General features: G+C 42.8%; 1 protein-coding gene across 4 annotated transcripts in view; it reads right to left on the reverse strand.

Moving 5' to 3' along the window:
• MARCHF3 (membrane associated ring-CH-type finger 3) overlaps nt 1-12,962 on the reverse strand; it is a 174,774-nt gene that overhangs the window by 91,285 nt on the left and 70,527 nt on the right. Inside the window, exon 1 of one of the 4 annotated variants that reach the window (XM_053407997.1) lies at nt 10,957-11,170. The exons of the other annotated variants lie outside the window; for them this stretch is intronic. The gene's annotated coding sequence lies outside the window, so the exon portion shown is untranslated. Of the gene's footprint in view, nt 1-10,956; nt 11,171-12,962 lie in introns of those variants that run through there. 4 annotated transcript variants of the gene reach the window in all.

Here is a 12,962-nt window from a genome sequence, read left to right on the forward strand (position 1 = left end):
TCTGCTAATAAAGCCTGTGACTGCATTATATGAAATTAAATGGGAACCGTTATCAACTTCCCTTTCCCCCTGGAAAGTGCAGCATCATTGGTGCTCAAACAGTCCTTTTAATGAACTACCAATTACTACAAAGCGCAAAGGACCCTGCAGGGGTCAAGAAGGAGCAATTCCATATGCATCCCAGTCCCTAGAAATCAGTGTAATCAGCTGAGAGAGAAAAAGGAAACACATAAGCAACTACAAGCAACAACTGATTTAGGCCCATCTGAATGACGCATAAATGCACATGTGCGCACAGCACCAAAGGCAGAATTGGCCCCCAAAGGGCAGGGCGGGCATATGCACACTCCCTCAACCTGCACAGGAGTCTAGAACATAAAACGAGTATTGCCTGTATAGACCCACAAAATATTTCAATGAACATGCAAATCCCAGCCGCGGTCGCAATGAACTCTGAAGACATCCTTGGTTAGGGACTTAAGGTACACAATTTATACAGGGCAATACTGGGAACAAAATAAAAAGAAAAGGAGATATCCTTACACAAAAAGCCACAAGACTCCTTTCATCCACCCGGTACTTTTCAATAGGGATTTCATACTATTTGGCTATCTAAAATCTATTCCGCATATACAGTGGTACCTCGGGTTACATACGCTTCAGGTTACATACGCTTCAGGTTACAGACTCCGCTAATCCAGAAATAGTGCTTCAGGTTAAGAACTTTGCTTCAGGATAAGAACAGAAATCAGGCTCCGGTGGCGCAGCAGCAGCAGGAGGCCCCATTAGCTAAAGTGGTGCTTCAGATTAAGAACAGTTTCAGGTTAAGAACGGACCTCCGGAACGAATTAAGTACTTAACCTGAGGTACCAATGTGCCTGTGTCTCAGTCTCTCTCTTGATGTCTGATCTTTTACAGATTGTGTGTGGTTTTGTGGGTGTGTTTGAACATTCAGAATCTTTCCTACTGCTCTGCAACACAAAGTTCATTGCCATGAATTATTTACGTAAGGAGAGCTATTTGTAAGGAGCGATATCGTCATGAGAACATCAGATATGCAATTAGATAACCGGACTTCTTGTCCTCGCTTTGAAATGGACCAGATGATTGAATCTGGGCCAAGACAATTTCCTGTGTCCCTCTATTTCCCCTCCTAAACGTTTGTTAGATTGTCTTCTGACATTACACCTACTTCATGATAAAGCATTGCAAAAGCACTCGATGTTCCAGTAACATTACCTATTTATTGTTGGTCGGTTGTTATCCGTCAATTGCCGAACCAAATGCTTCCATCCAAACCAGGAATATTGTGTTATTCTGTATAAGCCTTCAACAACCTGGTGCTCTCCAGGTGTTTTGGACTACAATTTCCACCAGCCCCAGCCAAACCCTTCCATATTATTGTGATGGTTTAATGCTGATGGAGCAAGCCTGCACAACTTGTAACTCAACAAACCCAAGACGGCAATGCTCTGCTGCTTGACGTTTCCTCAACATTTTGTGTTCCAGGGAAGCCGTAAAAAACAAAAGTTTATAAACCCACCTACCTAGCTGGCAGGTTGCCTTTGATCACAAGTTAGAAAAAGTGGGAAATTACACATTAACACATTATTATTTTTTAAGTACAGGGATGCGGGTGGCGCTGTGGGTTAAACCACAGAGCCTAGGACTTGCCGATCAGAACGTTGGCGGTTTGAATCCCCGCCACGGGGTGAGCTCCCATTGCTTGGTCCCTGCTCCTGCCAACCTAACAATTCGAAAGCGCATCAAAGTGCAAGTAGATAAATAGGTAGCGCTCCGGCGGGAAGGTAAACGGCGTTTCCGTGCGCTGCTCTGGTTCGCCAGAAGCAGCTTAGTCATGCTGGCCATATGACCTGGAAGATGTACACCAGCTCCCTCGGCCAATAAAGCGAGATGAACACCGCAACCCCAGAGTCGGTCACGACTGGACCTAATGGTCAGGGGTCCCTTTACCTTTGCCTATTTTTTAAGTATGAGAATAAGCTGATCTCTTTTCTCTTATTTGCTCTGTTCTCCCACACAGGCAAGGCTTGGGGTAGAGAGATTACAAATAATTTGGTCTGGTTAATGTGGAAATAACACCTCCATTCCTTTCAAATCTTTCCTTTCAACCTGCTATAGCATAGACAGAGGCAACCCCTCCAAGCCAACACACAGGAAGTCAGCATTTACCGTATTTTTCGCTCTATAAGACGCACCAGACCACAAGACGCACCTAGTTTTTGGAGGAGGAAAACAAGAAAAAAATATTCTGAATCTCAGAAGCCAGAACAGCGAGAGGGATCACTACGCAGTGAAAGCAGCAATCCCTCTTGCTGTTCTGGCTTCTGTGATAGCTGTGCAGCCTGCATTCACTCCATAAGACGCACACACATTTCCCCTTACTTTTTAGGAGGGAAAAAGTGAGTCTTATAGAGCAAAAAATACGGTAATTGTAGCCGTAGTTTGATATTTTAAAAACAATAACAGGGAACTTCCAGTTCCTTCCTCAAACCAGCCAAGTAAGTGAAATGTCTTTACACTTCCAGCACATTGTTTGGTATTTCTGAGATAGCCAACGATGCACAAAAGTTAAAGGAGGAAACAAAAAGTATTGTCATACTGAACAGCAATGGCTCAGTGGTCTGAGTTGGGGTCTCCCAGCCCAGCCCTGGAAATGACAGAGTCTAGACCTGGGGGTACCTTTGCATGCAAAGCACTGCACGTATCACTGGGCGATGACAGTTCTATTTCCTTGGTGATATCGCTGTTTTATCATGGTTTATCTCCCAGCCTTACATACTTGGGACTGAGGAATGACAACAAAGATAAGCATCAAAGGATCATCCTTGATTCTAGACTATACATCCTCACAGGTCAACCCATTCATCCCCCCATTTCCAGACTCAAGTTTTAAAAGGGATTTTTTTTTTTTGGAGGGGTAGGAAAGCATTGGGAGGGTGGGAAAGAGAAGATGAAAAGAAGCCAAAGAATGATGTTGGAAATCCAGGAGCACAACCGCTAGCCTCAGGGCTGAATGTTTTAAGTGAATATGACCTATTAAACATGGAGAAACGGAGCGTTTATAGTAGGTATCACACCAGCCCTTTTTAAACTAATAAAATATTTACAAAGAATATACAGTGGTACCTCAGGTTACTAACTTAATTCTTTCCGGAGATCCGTTCTTAACCCGAAACCATTCTTAACCTGAGGCGCGCTTTCTCTAATGGGGCCTCCCGCTGCTGCCGCACCGCCAGCGTGCGATTTCTGTTCTCATCCTGAGGTAAAGTTCTTAACCCGAGGTACTACTTCTGGGTTAGCGGAGTTTGTAACCCAAAGCGTTTGTAACCCGAAGTGTTTGTAACCCGAGGTACCACTGTATGATGTCCTGGCCTCGTGCCTTTTGGGATTACAGTTGTAATACACTTCAGGTTACAGACTCCGCTAACCCAGAAATAGTACCTCAGGTTAAGAACTTTGCTTCAGGATGAGAATAGAAATCAGGCTCCGGTGGCGCAGCGGCAGCAGGAGGCCCCATTAGCTAAAGTGGTGCTTCAGGTTAGGAACAGTTTCAGGTTAAGAACGAACCTCCGGAACGAATTAAGTACTTAACCCGAGGTACCACTGTATATGTGTACAACACACATACACCCATTGGAATGTGTGGGGTGTATACACATCAGAAAAGGGACAATAATCAGGTGCCAGATTACCTTTGACAACTGGGAGTATTGTTTAGCCCGTTGTGGTATTGATAAAAATGCTACATTTTATAAGTGATGTTGTGAAGAAAATCCTGGGCATCTGTTTCCATAGGAAGGATTTTAAACAGCTTCCCCATTCCCAAAGAAAGCTACTAAATCATCATATGGGGGTGGGGGGCAGTGTTCAAAGAATCATAGAACTGGAACAGACTCTAAGGGGAATCTAGTCCAACCCCATGCAATGCAATGGTTAGAGCAGGGGTAGTCAATATAATGCCTTCCATATGTTCTTGAACTGCAAGTTGCATTTGGCAGGAATGGCTAGGAATGATGGGAATTGTAGTTCACTAACATATGGAAAGTACCATGTTGGCTACCCCTGGGTTACGGTGTTGGATTAGGGCTGTGCTCACTGAGCTATCTTGGTCCATACTCACCCCATACCCTCCAACATTTCATTGATGAAAATAGAGACGTCCTATTCCATGCCTTCCAACCTTTCTCTGATGAAAATCCTAAGGAAAAGCAGGACATTCCAGGATCAAATCAGAAACCAGAATGGCTTCTGTAAATCTGGGACTGTCCCTGGAAAATAGGGACCCTCTCTTCCAGCCTAGGGTTTTCAGAAATCTCCTAGGGTTTTCAGAAATATAAGAAACTGAAGTTCTAAGTATTATTCAACCTTCCCCATCTGAAGTTTTGCTTTGTTGCATAATTTGGGATAGTAGGTGATTTTTCAGATCAATTCACTTGAATGCTTGCTATCTCTCTAGCTTGTCACACCATTTCTAGGCTAAAGCTCTTGGTATGTATAATTTCTTTTCATAAAAGCACTTCCAGAAATACATTCCACTCCTTTTAAGCTAGTGCATCATTACCTTTCCACTTTCTATTTCCGGCTACCAAAAAAAAACACACATTAAGAGAGAAAACAAGTTATTTTGAAAAATATTGCTACTCCTAAGTCACATACTGAGAATTTGAAGACTGGTGGAATGCTAAGGACATCAAAGGCTAGTTCTCTTTCTAGGCTAGTCTTCTCAAGCTTGGTGCCTTCCAAATGTTTTGGACTACAGGTCCCATCAACCATGCTGCCTCTGGCTGCTGGGAGTTGTATTTGAAACCATCTGGAGGTCCTCAGGAGAAGGAAGACTGCCCCAGAAGCACAACCAGCACCGCTCACCCAGCTTCCATTTTGTTTCAACAGAGGCTGTGCAAGAAAATGGTGCCCTGTTTTGCTTTCTCCCTAATTCTTCAAATGAACCAGAAGCGACTTCATGTAGTACCCTACAACCTTGTGTAGAAAAATCTAGACCGTTTGCTCTCACAACTTGACCTGAGATGGAGCAGTTCTTAACATTTTGGATGCATGTGCTTAAAATTGTTATTTTAGTCAGTTGATAGTCTTCATTCAAAAAATAAAAATAAAAAAATGTATCCCAAAGTCTCCAGAAAAACCTAAGCTGCATTTTCAGAGTCTTATCATTCCATTCCATTCTGCAGTTTCAATGCTCATAGGATACCAAAGCTCACCGTGTTCATAATTTTTTTTACTGCCCATAAGCCATTTCAAATGGAATGAATTTAGTGGCAGGCGATTGCAGTCATTCGCCTCATAACAGAGTCTTTTAAAGACGGGTCCAATTACCCCTTATATTACTCCACTATTTCATGCAGTTACTTATCTGCTCACATGGAAAATTTCCCCCTAGCAAGCGTACGTCTGTGAAGGTACTCCAACCACAGGATTCCCATAAAAGACAAAGGGACGAGCTGGATAAAAAAAGTGGCTGTGCTCCTTAGCCCTGCGCTGTTTTGTTTCTCTGAATAAAGAGTGACTTTCCTGGCACCTTGTGAGCTACTGCTGAGCTGTGCCTGAATCTTGCCTTGACGTGCTGACATTTCTGAGAAGGATAATTCTGGTTTCAAATCATTTCTTTACGGCAAATGTCGACAGGCAGGGTTGGTCCTAGAACATCAGCTTTGCATGTAAAAAGCTCCAGGTTCAATTCCAGGTATCTTCTGTTTGAAACCCTGGAGAGGGACTGCTGGTCAGTGTACAGAATACTTAGATGGACACTAGCAATGATTCTTCAACATTTACTTCGTTGGACTGGTCATGTTGTGCTAATGCCTGATTATCGTCTTCCAAAACAACTACTCTAGTCCAAATTTTAAAATGGAAAGCGTGATGCTGGTGGTCAACAAAAGAGGTTCAAAGACTCTCTCAAGGTAAATCTAAAAAAATATAGGATAAACATCGACAACTGGGAAACACTGGCCTGCGAGCGCTCCAATTGGAGAACAGCCTTGACCAAAGGTGTCATAGGCTTTGAAGATGCTCAAACTTAAGACGAAAGGGAGAAAAGTGCTAAGAGGAAGGCACGTTTGGCAAACCCTCACCATGATCAGCTCCCACCCAGAAATCTATGTCCCCACTCTGGAAGGATGTGTGGATGCAGAATTGGCCTCCACAGTCACTTACGGACTCATTCTTAAAACTGTGTTTATGGAAGACAATCTTACTTGGCTATGAGTGATCACAGAAGAAGAAGAAGAAGAAGAAGAAGAAGAAGAAGAAGAAGAAGAAGACGACGACTTAGATGGATCAATGGTCTGGCTCAGCGTAAGACAATTTCCTGTATCCTTGTAATATGCAAGTTTATCTTTGCTGATACCTGGCAAACAGGAGTGCTGCTGAATTCCGTTCTGGTAAAACCTTATGGGAAATAGATGGGCTGGAGACAAGAGAAGACATTTGACCCGTAGGTGTAGGCACAGGGCACAGCTCTCTTGACAGCCTGGTCCATACCCTCCAAGTGTCCCTATTTTCCAGGGACAACCCTGGAATTACAGAAGAGATACCGGTTTCTGATTTGATCACGGAATGTCCCACTTTTCCCTTTTCCTCCCCTCCATGTCTCGGAGAACAATTAAAAGTGGGGTTTGTGAGTAGGTGCAAAAATGGAGTTTATACTGAAAATAAAATACCTGCACCAAATGAAGGAAATGGTGAAGCAGGCATATGAAGCCCTTTCTATAATTTTGAAGGAAGAGGTCACCAATCCACTTGGTTATGATGGTGATGATGATACCCTGCCTTTTCCTGACAGAGACTCAAGACAGCTTATCACTAAAGGAATATTTCATTCCATTTATCAGTGGAAGATGTTGCACACAATCCCTTCCCATACACATTTTTTCTTTACAATAATTGTTAAGTTGTGGGTGAACATATCAGACGACACAGCAATTCTTCAAACAGCTCTTGTTTATTCACAGGCCAGGACAGAACTGTCTTATATAGAGCTCCAGTACAACGTAACTGTAACAATTTTCTAAAACTATCCAATCACTGAACATCACTTTTGATCCCTTATTTGCATAACTATCTACAGTATACCCCTGCTGGCCCAGGGTGAGAACTTCAGTACATAACAATAATCCTGTGAGGTAAGTTCAGCAGAGAGGTTGCCATTGGCCCACAGTGACTAATGTATATGTGTCTATGACATATACATATATTCAGTGAGATCAAATGCGGAAGAGGTTTCCTGATGTAGAATAGAACGTCCCTATTTTCATCAGAGAAATGTACGCAGCTGAACTAAAAGGTGACGTTATGTAAAAGCTGATGTTGTGGAGGTTGGGTGTATGGTTTTGTTTTTTAAAAAAATGCTAACTGTTATTATAATTATTCCTAATTGTATCTCATACATCTCCTGCATTGTTTTACTTTCCAGCCACTTAATATGCCGTGAATCACTTACAGAACAATTTTCTGGGAAAGTGGCACACGAATAAATAGACGGTGATTATCTCAGGCAGGAAAGCACTAAGGGTGGCGCTCTACTATGTTTTACTTGGAGTAAACCACTGGAATTAATGAACATGACTTAACTTTGGTCCATTCATTTCAACAAGTCCAGTCCGAGTAAAACCTAGCTGAAAATCACCCTAAGAATATTGGTTTAACTGCAAACATACCGGTAATTCCTTTTATTAAACATTAAACATGTGCTCCCATAGGGGAAATATCCAAACAGCCTTGAGGAAAAAATGAAAATCCTGGCTATTAACTACTACGTTTTTATTGCCCTATTAACAAACCGCCTTAAAAATCCCAACTGCAGACAGTGGGCTTGGTGTTATACAAGGGCCAATGCCCTTCCACCACTTAATTCTGCAGCTCTGTTTTGAATGCAAAGCTCCATCTTGCGCTGCCCATTAACAAAGCCATTTTTCTTCCAGCTGTTAAGGGTTAGATGTGCAACATCCATTAAGAGAGCTACTTGATGGCATGACTGGCAAGGATGCTGCAAAAGGAGAAAGATCATCGCAGGCCCGGAAAATTAATGCATCCTTCACAACAGAGCTCCCACCATCCATTATTACCAAACATTGATTAAGCATCAGTGTGATCAGCAGAACCAAATATTTTTTATTGCTAACATAGGAAGAAGTCATGTCCAGCGTTTAGGGCTGGGTTAGGGAATGGAGAGCATTACACTAGCAAACACATCACAAGGGACCAGTGGCGCGGCATTAGCATTCGACCTTTGGGCAGATGTTGGCAGGTCCCAAAGAGTGTGCGTGTGTAAATAAAGCACCTACCACTTTATTCCTTCCAGCTGAGCATAGGGTGGATTTTGAACTACAGTGGTACCTCGGGTTAAGTACTTAATTCCTTCTGGAGGTCCGTACTTAACCTGACACTGTTCTTAACCTGAAGCACCACTTTAGCAAATGGGGCCTCCTGCTGCCACCACGCCGCTGGAGCACGATTTCTGTTCTTATCCTGAAGCAAAGTTCTTAACCTGAAGCACTATTTCTGGGTTAGTGGAGTCTGTAACCTGAAGCGTATATAACCTGAAGCATATGTAACCCGAGGTACCACTCTACCGCTGAGCTCAGAAAAACTGGAGCTTGGAGCTGCAGTTTGTACGCAGGAGAAACACACAGGAAGAACGCCAAACCAGTGGAGGTTAAACCAACCCAATTCCAGCCCCATGAGGAGCAAGCGAGCATTTGCACGACACACCTATACACACTGCAGGTGTCGCAACACAGTTTGGAAAGCTCTGCCTTAAATGAAGTCTGGACTCAGCACCACAGGGGAGCAACTGGTGACCTTCAGGGAGACGAGGCAACATGGGTGACCCCAGTCCTCTCTCTTTTTTAAAAAAATATATTTATTGAGATTTTCAAATTTAATACAATAAAAAAACAAACAATTTTTTCTTTACGATACCAATTTCCGTATTACTCACGGGTTGTTACTTTTAGAGTCCAATTGTTCAAAAGAAGAAGTCAGCGCTCTCCGACCATGGCAATGCGGCTTCACTCTGCAGGAGAAGCAGTCAACTCTCAGCACCGCGCCGCTCACTCTGTCCCCTGTTCCGAAGCCTTTAAAAAAGCTCCTTCACAGGTCGGGGGGGCGCAAATGGTGCCCGCCGAGTCACCAGGTTCACAGGCTTCACCGCCTGTGATTTTTAAGGGTCCCCGCGTCACCGCAGCGGCAAGACCCGATCCTGCGGAGCAGATTCCCTCCGGAGCTCAGAGGGAATCCGCCATTAGTCGATGGCGCTAACCCAGAAGTCGACCCCAGTCCTCTCACGCCAAGTTTTGAGTAGCAGCAGAAGAAATCCTACTTACATTTTTAACATTATGAAGTTTCTCTGTACAACCACACAACCAAAACCCATGTTTTCTACCTCCTGACTCCTGGACTGGACACCTCTGGTTTGTGACTTTTAAGCCAGAATTCAAAAAGATGTCACAAAGGAGGGCAGGTCACTGTTACCTTGACAACCCACCTACCTGGGCACTGCTCCTCAGTCTTCAAAATTCTTCAGAACTTTGAGGCACCTGATACACCTTGTTGAAACATCTCTGTTCATATTCCTATCTCCATTTCAGATTATCCTGATTTCTAAGAGAACCACCCCATCTCCTTTTAAATACAATACGAAACGCATATCGATAACACAGCATTAGGCAATCTGTTTTACAACCAGGAGGTCTCAGGTTCAATCCCAAACATCTCCAGGTAGGGACTGTTATGTTGTGGGTGAACATATCAGACGACACAGCGATTCTCCAAACAGCTCTTGTTTATTCACAGGTCAGAACAGAACTGAAGTGAAGGGTTCAGACAGCCTGCTTATATAGAGCTCCAGTACAACGTAACTGTAAGAATTTTCTGCAACTATCCATTCACTGAACGTCACTTTCGATCCCTTATTTACATATGTGGACCTGAACTATCTACAGTATCCTCCTGCTGGCCCAGGGTGAGAACTTCAGTACAAAACAGGGACAGTGCTTTTTTTCTTTAAAAAAAATGTTTAGGGGTACTCTCCTTTTGACTCAAGAAAATCACCATTTTATAGTTCAGATCGGGGGAAATAAATACAGTAAATGGACCAAAGTACAAAGATTCACAAAATGTTTAGGGGTATGCGTACCCCCAGAAAAAAGCACTGCATACAGGAAACGCCTGTTTGGGGTAGAGGAAGGGTGGAGCTTTCTAGATGTAAAGTTTACAATATACAAAGGAAATGTACAGAAAAGGGAGCGTCTTTCGACTTGTCTCACTTTTAACCAGCAGGGAAGATTTACCACAGCTCTGCAGTCACAATGGTTTGGGGGAGGGATAAGTAAGTAGAAAGAAGTGGCAGATGAAAGTGATGGACTATATGGAGTTGGCGGAAATGACTGGCAGAATCCGAGACCAGGGAGAAGAGTTGGTGGAAGAAGACTGGAAGAAATTTAAAGACTATTTGCAGAAATATTGTAAAATTAATGAATGTTAAATGATGTTGGTTAGAAATTAAGTGGTCTTGGTAACAAGGTTAATAAGAATATGTAAAAAAGGGACGGATAACGGATGAAAATATAAGGTTATAACATGTTGAGATATTGAGTTAAGATAAAAGAAAGAGGGTAAGGATTTGCTGATTTAATTATGTGAATGGGAATACAAAAAAGGGAGGTGTGAGGTCAAGGAAATAAGCAAAGGAAATTTAAAATTTGAAAAACTGATTTGTTTTTAATTACTTTCTTGTCTTTTTATTTTTTCTGTATTTTAATTTTTATGTATCTTTGCATTTTATGTACTTTCTTATTTTTTTTGTATTTTTTCTATTTTGTAACTTTTTCTTCTTTATAAAACTTTAATAAATATCTTTTTTTAAAAAAGTAAGTAGAAAGAAGACCACACAGAGGAAAATGAATCCATTTTACTTACCTACAATCAACTTTAAAGCACAAAAGCCCCTGGATCTGTTTGTCTGCAACTTGATGCGTTTGTTATTCAGGAGCACCTCTCCTGTGTCTTCAGTTTTCAAGCCACAAAACGCTATGGGTGATTAAGCGATTCCTTTTTTCTTTTTACACATCCCAAACTGCAAAGCCTGTTCTTGCAGGAAAAGCATCACAGCCATTCTTCTGAAATTTGGCAGGGATGCCTTTGCTGCAAATTTCATCCGGTTCTTCCCTCCAACGAACAAGTTTGAGGCAATTCCTTTTTCTACAAAGAAACAAAATGTCCAGCCCTCCAGCCCCCTGGATGGATTTGCTTGTAATTTGGCAGTCTTAATCCACTCTGTGGGGCGGCTGCTATGCCTACAAATGTCATCCGCTTCTAGAAAAGAAGCAAATAATAATAATAATAATAATACGGCCACTTTTTATTCCCTCTAATACTGAATGGTGAGAAACAGAGCTTTGTTTTTAGCTAAACAGCTTCAGACCAGAAATAAAAGTATAATTGGATGGTTCAGAAAAAGACTCAGAATAGATCTGACTGCTTCCTAAAATGAGAGACAGATCTGAACCCAATCCTGTGGTCAGTGCACAATCAAACTAAATAGAAAGTTTTAATCTTTTGCCGTATGAGGGTGGGAGCAGAGGGCAGGATCTGAGTGCATAATATATTAGGAGAAGTTGACTGGGAGAAATCATCATGTGGGGAGAATATTAATTAGGAGGAATACAGTAATTTAAGGAGACAATTTAGAGGAGGTTTGGGGATAAGGTTTGAGCCACACAGCGGGACTTACTTCTGAGGCACCATGCATAGGATCAGTTTTTGCCTGTTGAGATAGAGGAGATATTTGAGTGCTTCATATTTGAAGTACATAAAGGACCCTCAGTAAAACCATTAAGTTAATTGTCTAAGATTTTTTAATATATACAGTCGTACTTTGGATCCCAAATGCCTTGTGAGTCGAACATTTTGGCACCAGAAAGCCACAAACCTGGAAGTGAGTATTCCGGTTTGCGAACATTCTTTGGAACCCGAAGGTCCGACAGGGGTTCTGCGGCTTCCGATTGGCTGGAGGAGCTTCCTGCAGCCAATTGGAAGCCGCTCCTTGGTTTTCAAACCTTTTGGTAAAGGTAAAGGACCCCTGGATGGTTAAGTCCAGTCAAAGATGACTATGGGGTTGCGGTTTTCAGTCTGAGGGAGCTAGCGTTTGTCTGCAGACAGCTTTTCGGGTCATGTGGCCAGCATGACTAAACTGCTTCTGGTGCAGCAGGACACCGTGACAGAAACCAGGGCGCATGGAAACGCCGTTTACCTTCCCACCACAGTGGTACCAATTTATCTACTTGCGCTGATATGCTTTCAAACCGCTAGGTTGGCAGGAGCTGGGACAGAGCAACGGGAGCTCACCCTGTCACAGAGATTCGAACTGCCAACCTTCTGATCAGCAAGCCCAAGAAGCTCAGTGGTTTAGACCACAGCACCACCCGCGTCTCCTGAGTCAGCCGTAGTTTCTTACCATCCCTTAGGAAACATGCAAAACCTGTGGGAGAAAAAGTGACTGCAACATCTCCCAGGTGGGACAGAAAATAATGGCATAGCATCAATTTCCAGACTGCAGCCTTGTATCCCCTTTGCATCTTAATCACCTCAACTGTTTCTTCTGTTGGCCCAAGTTTAATTTTAGGTGACTAATCTCAAGTATTTGTCCAGGATTCCGCCCCCCCCAAACGGTGTTATCAACAACTGAGATAAGCTTAGCAAGAACTGAAAATCAAAAGAGCACTCTTTGGAAGAGTTCCTTTCAAAATTGAGCCGATGCATGAGAGGTTGCTTGCAAGACGTTTTAGGCAAATTTGAACTTGACACATGATGTCTGCAACAGATTGTTGCAGTGTATCCTAGCCCTCTGACAGGAATGTTCCTAGTCAAGATTCCAGCCGGTCAGGTCCTCCTCCAGACTATGATAACCAATGAAGACATTGGTA

The sequence above is a fragment of the Podarcis raffonei genome, chromosome 11 (assembly GCF_027172205.1).
Source record: "Podarcis raffonei isolate rPodRaf1 chromosome 11, rPodRaf1.pri, whole genome shotgun sequence".
Taxonomy (NCBI): Eukaryota; Metazoa; Chordata; class Lepidosauria; order Squamata; family Lacertidae; genus Podarcis; species Podarcis raffonei.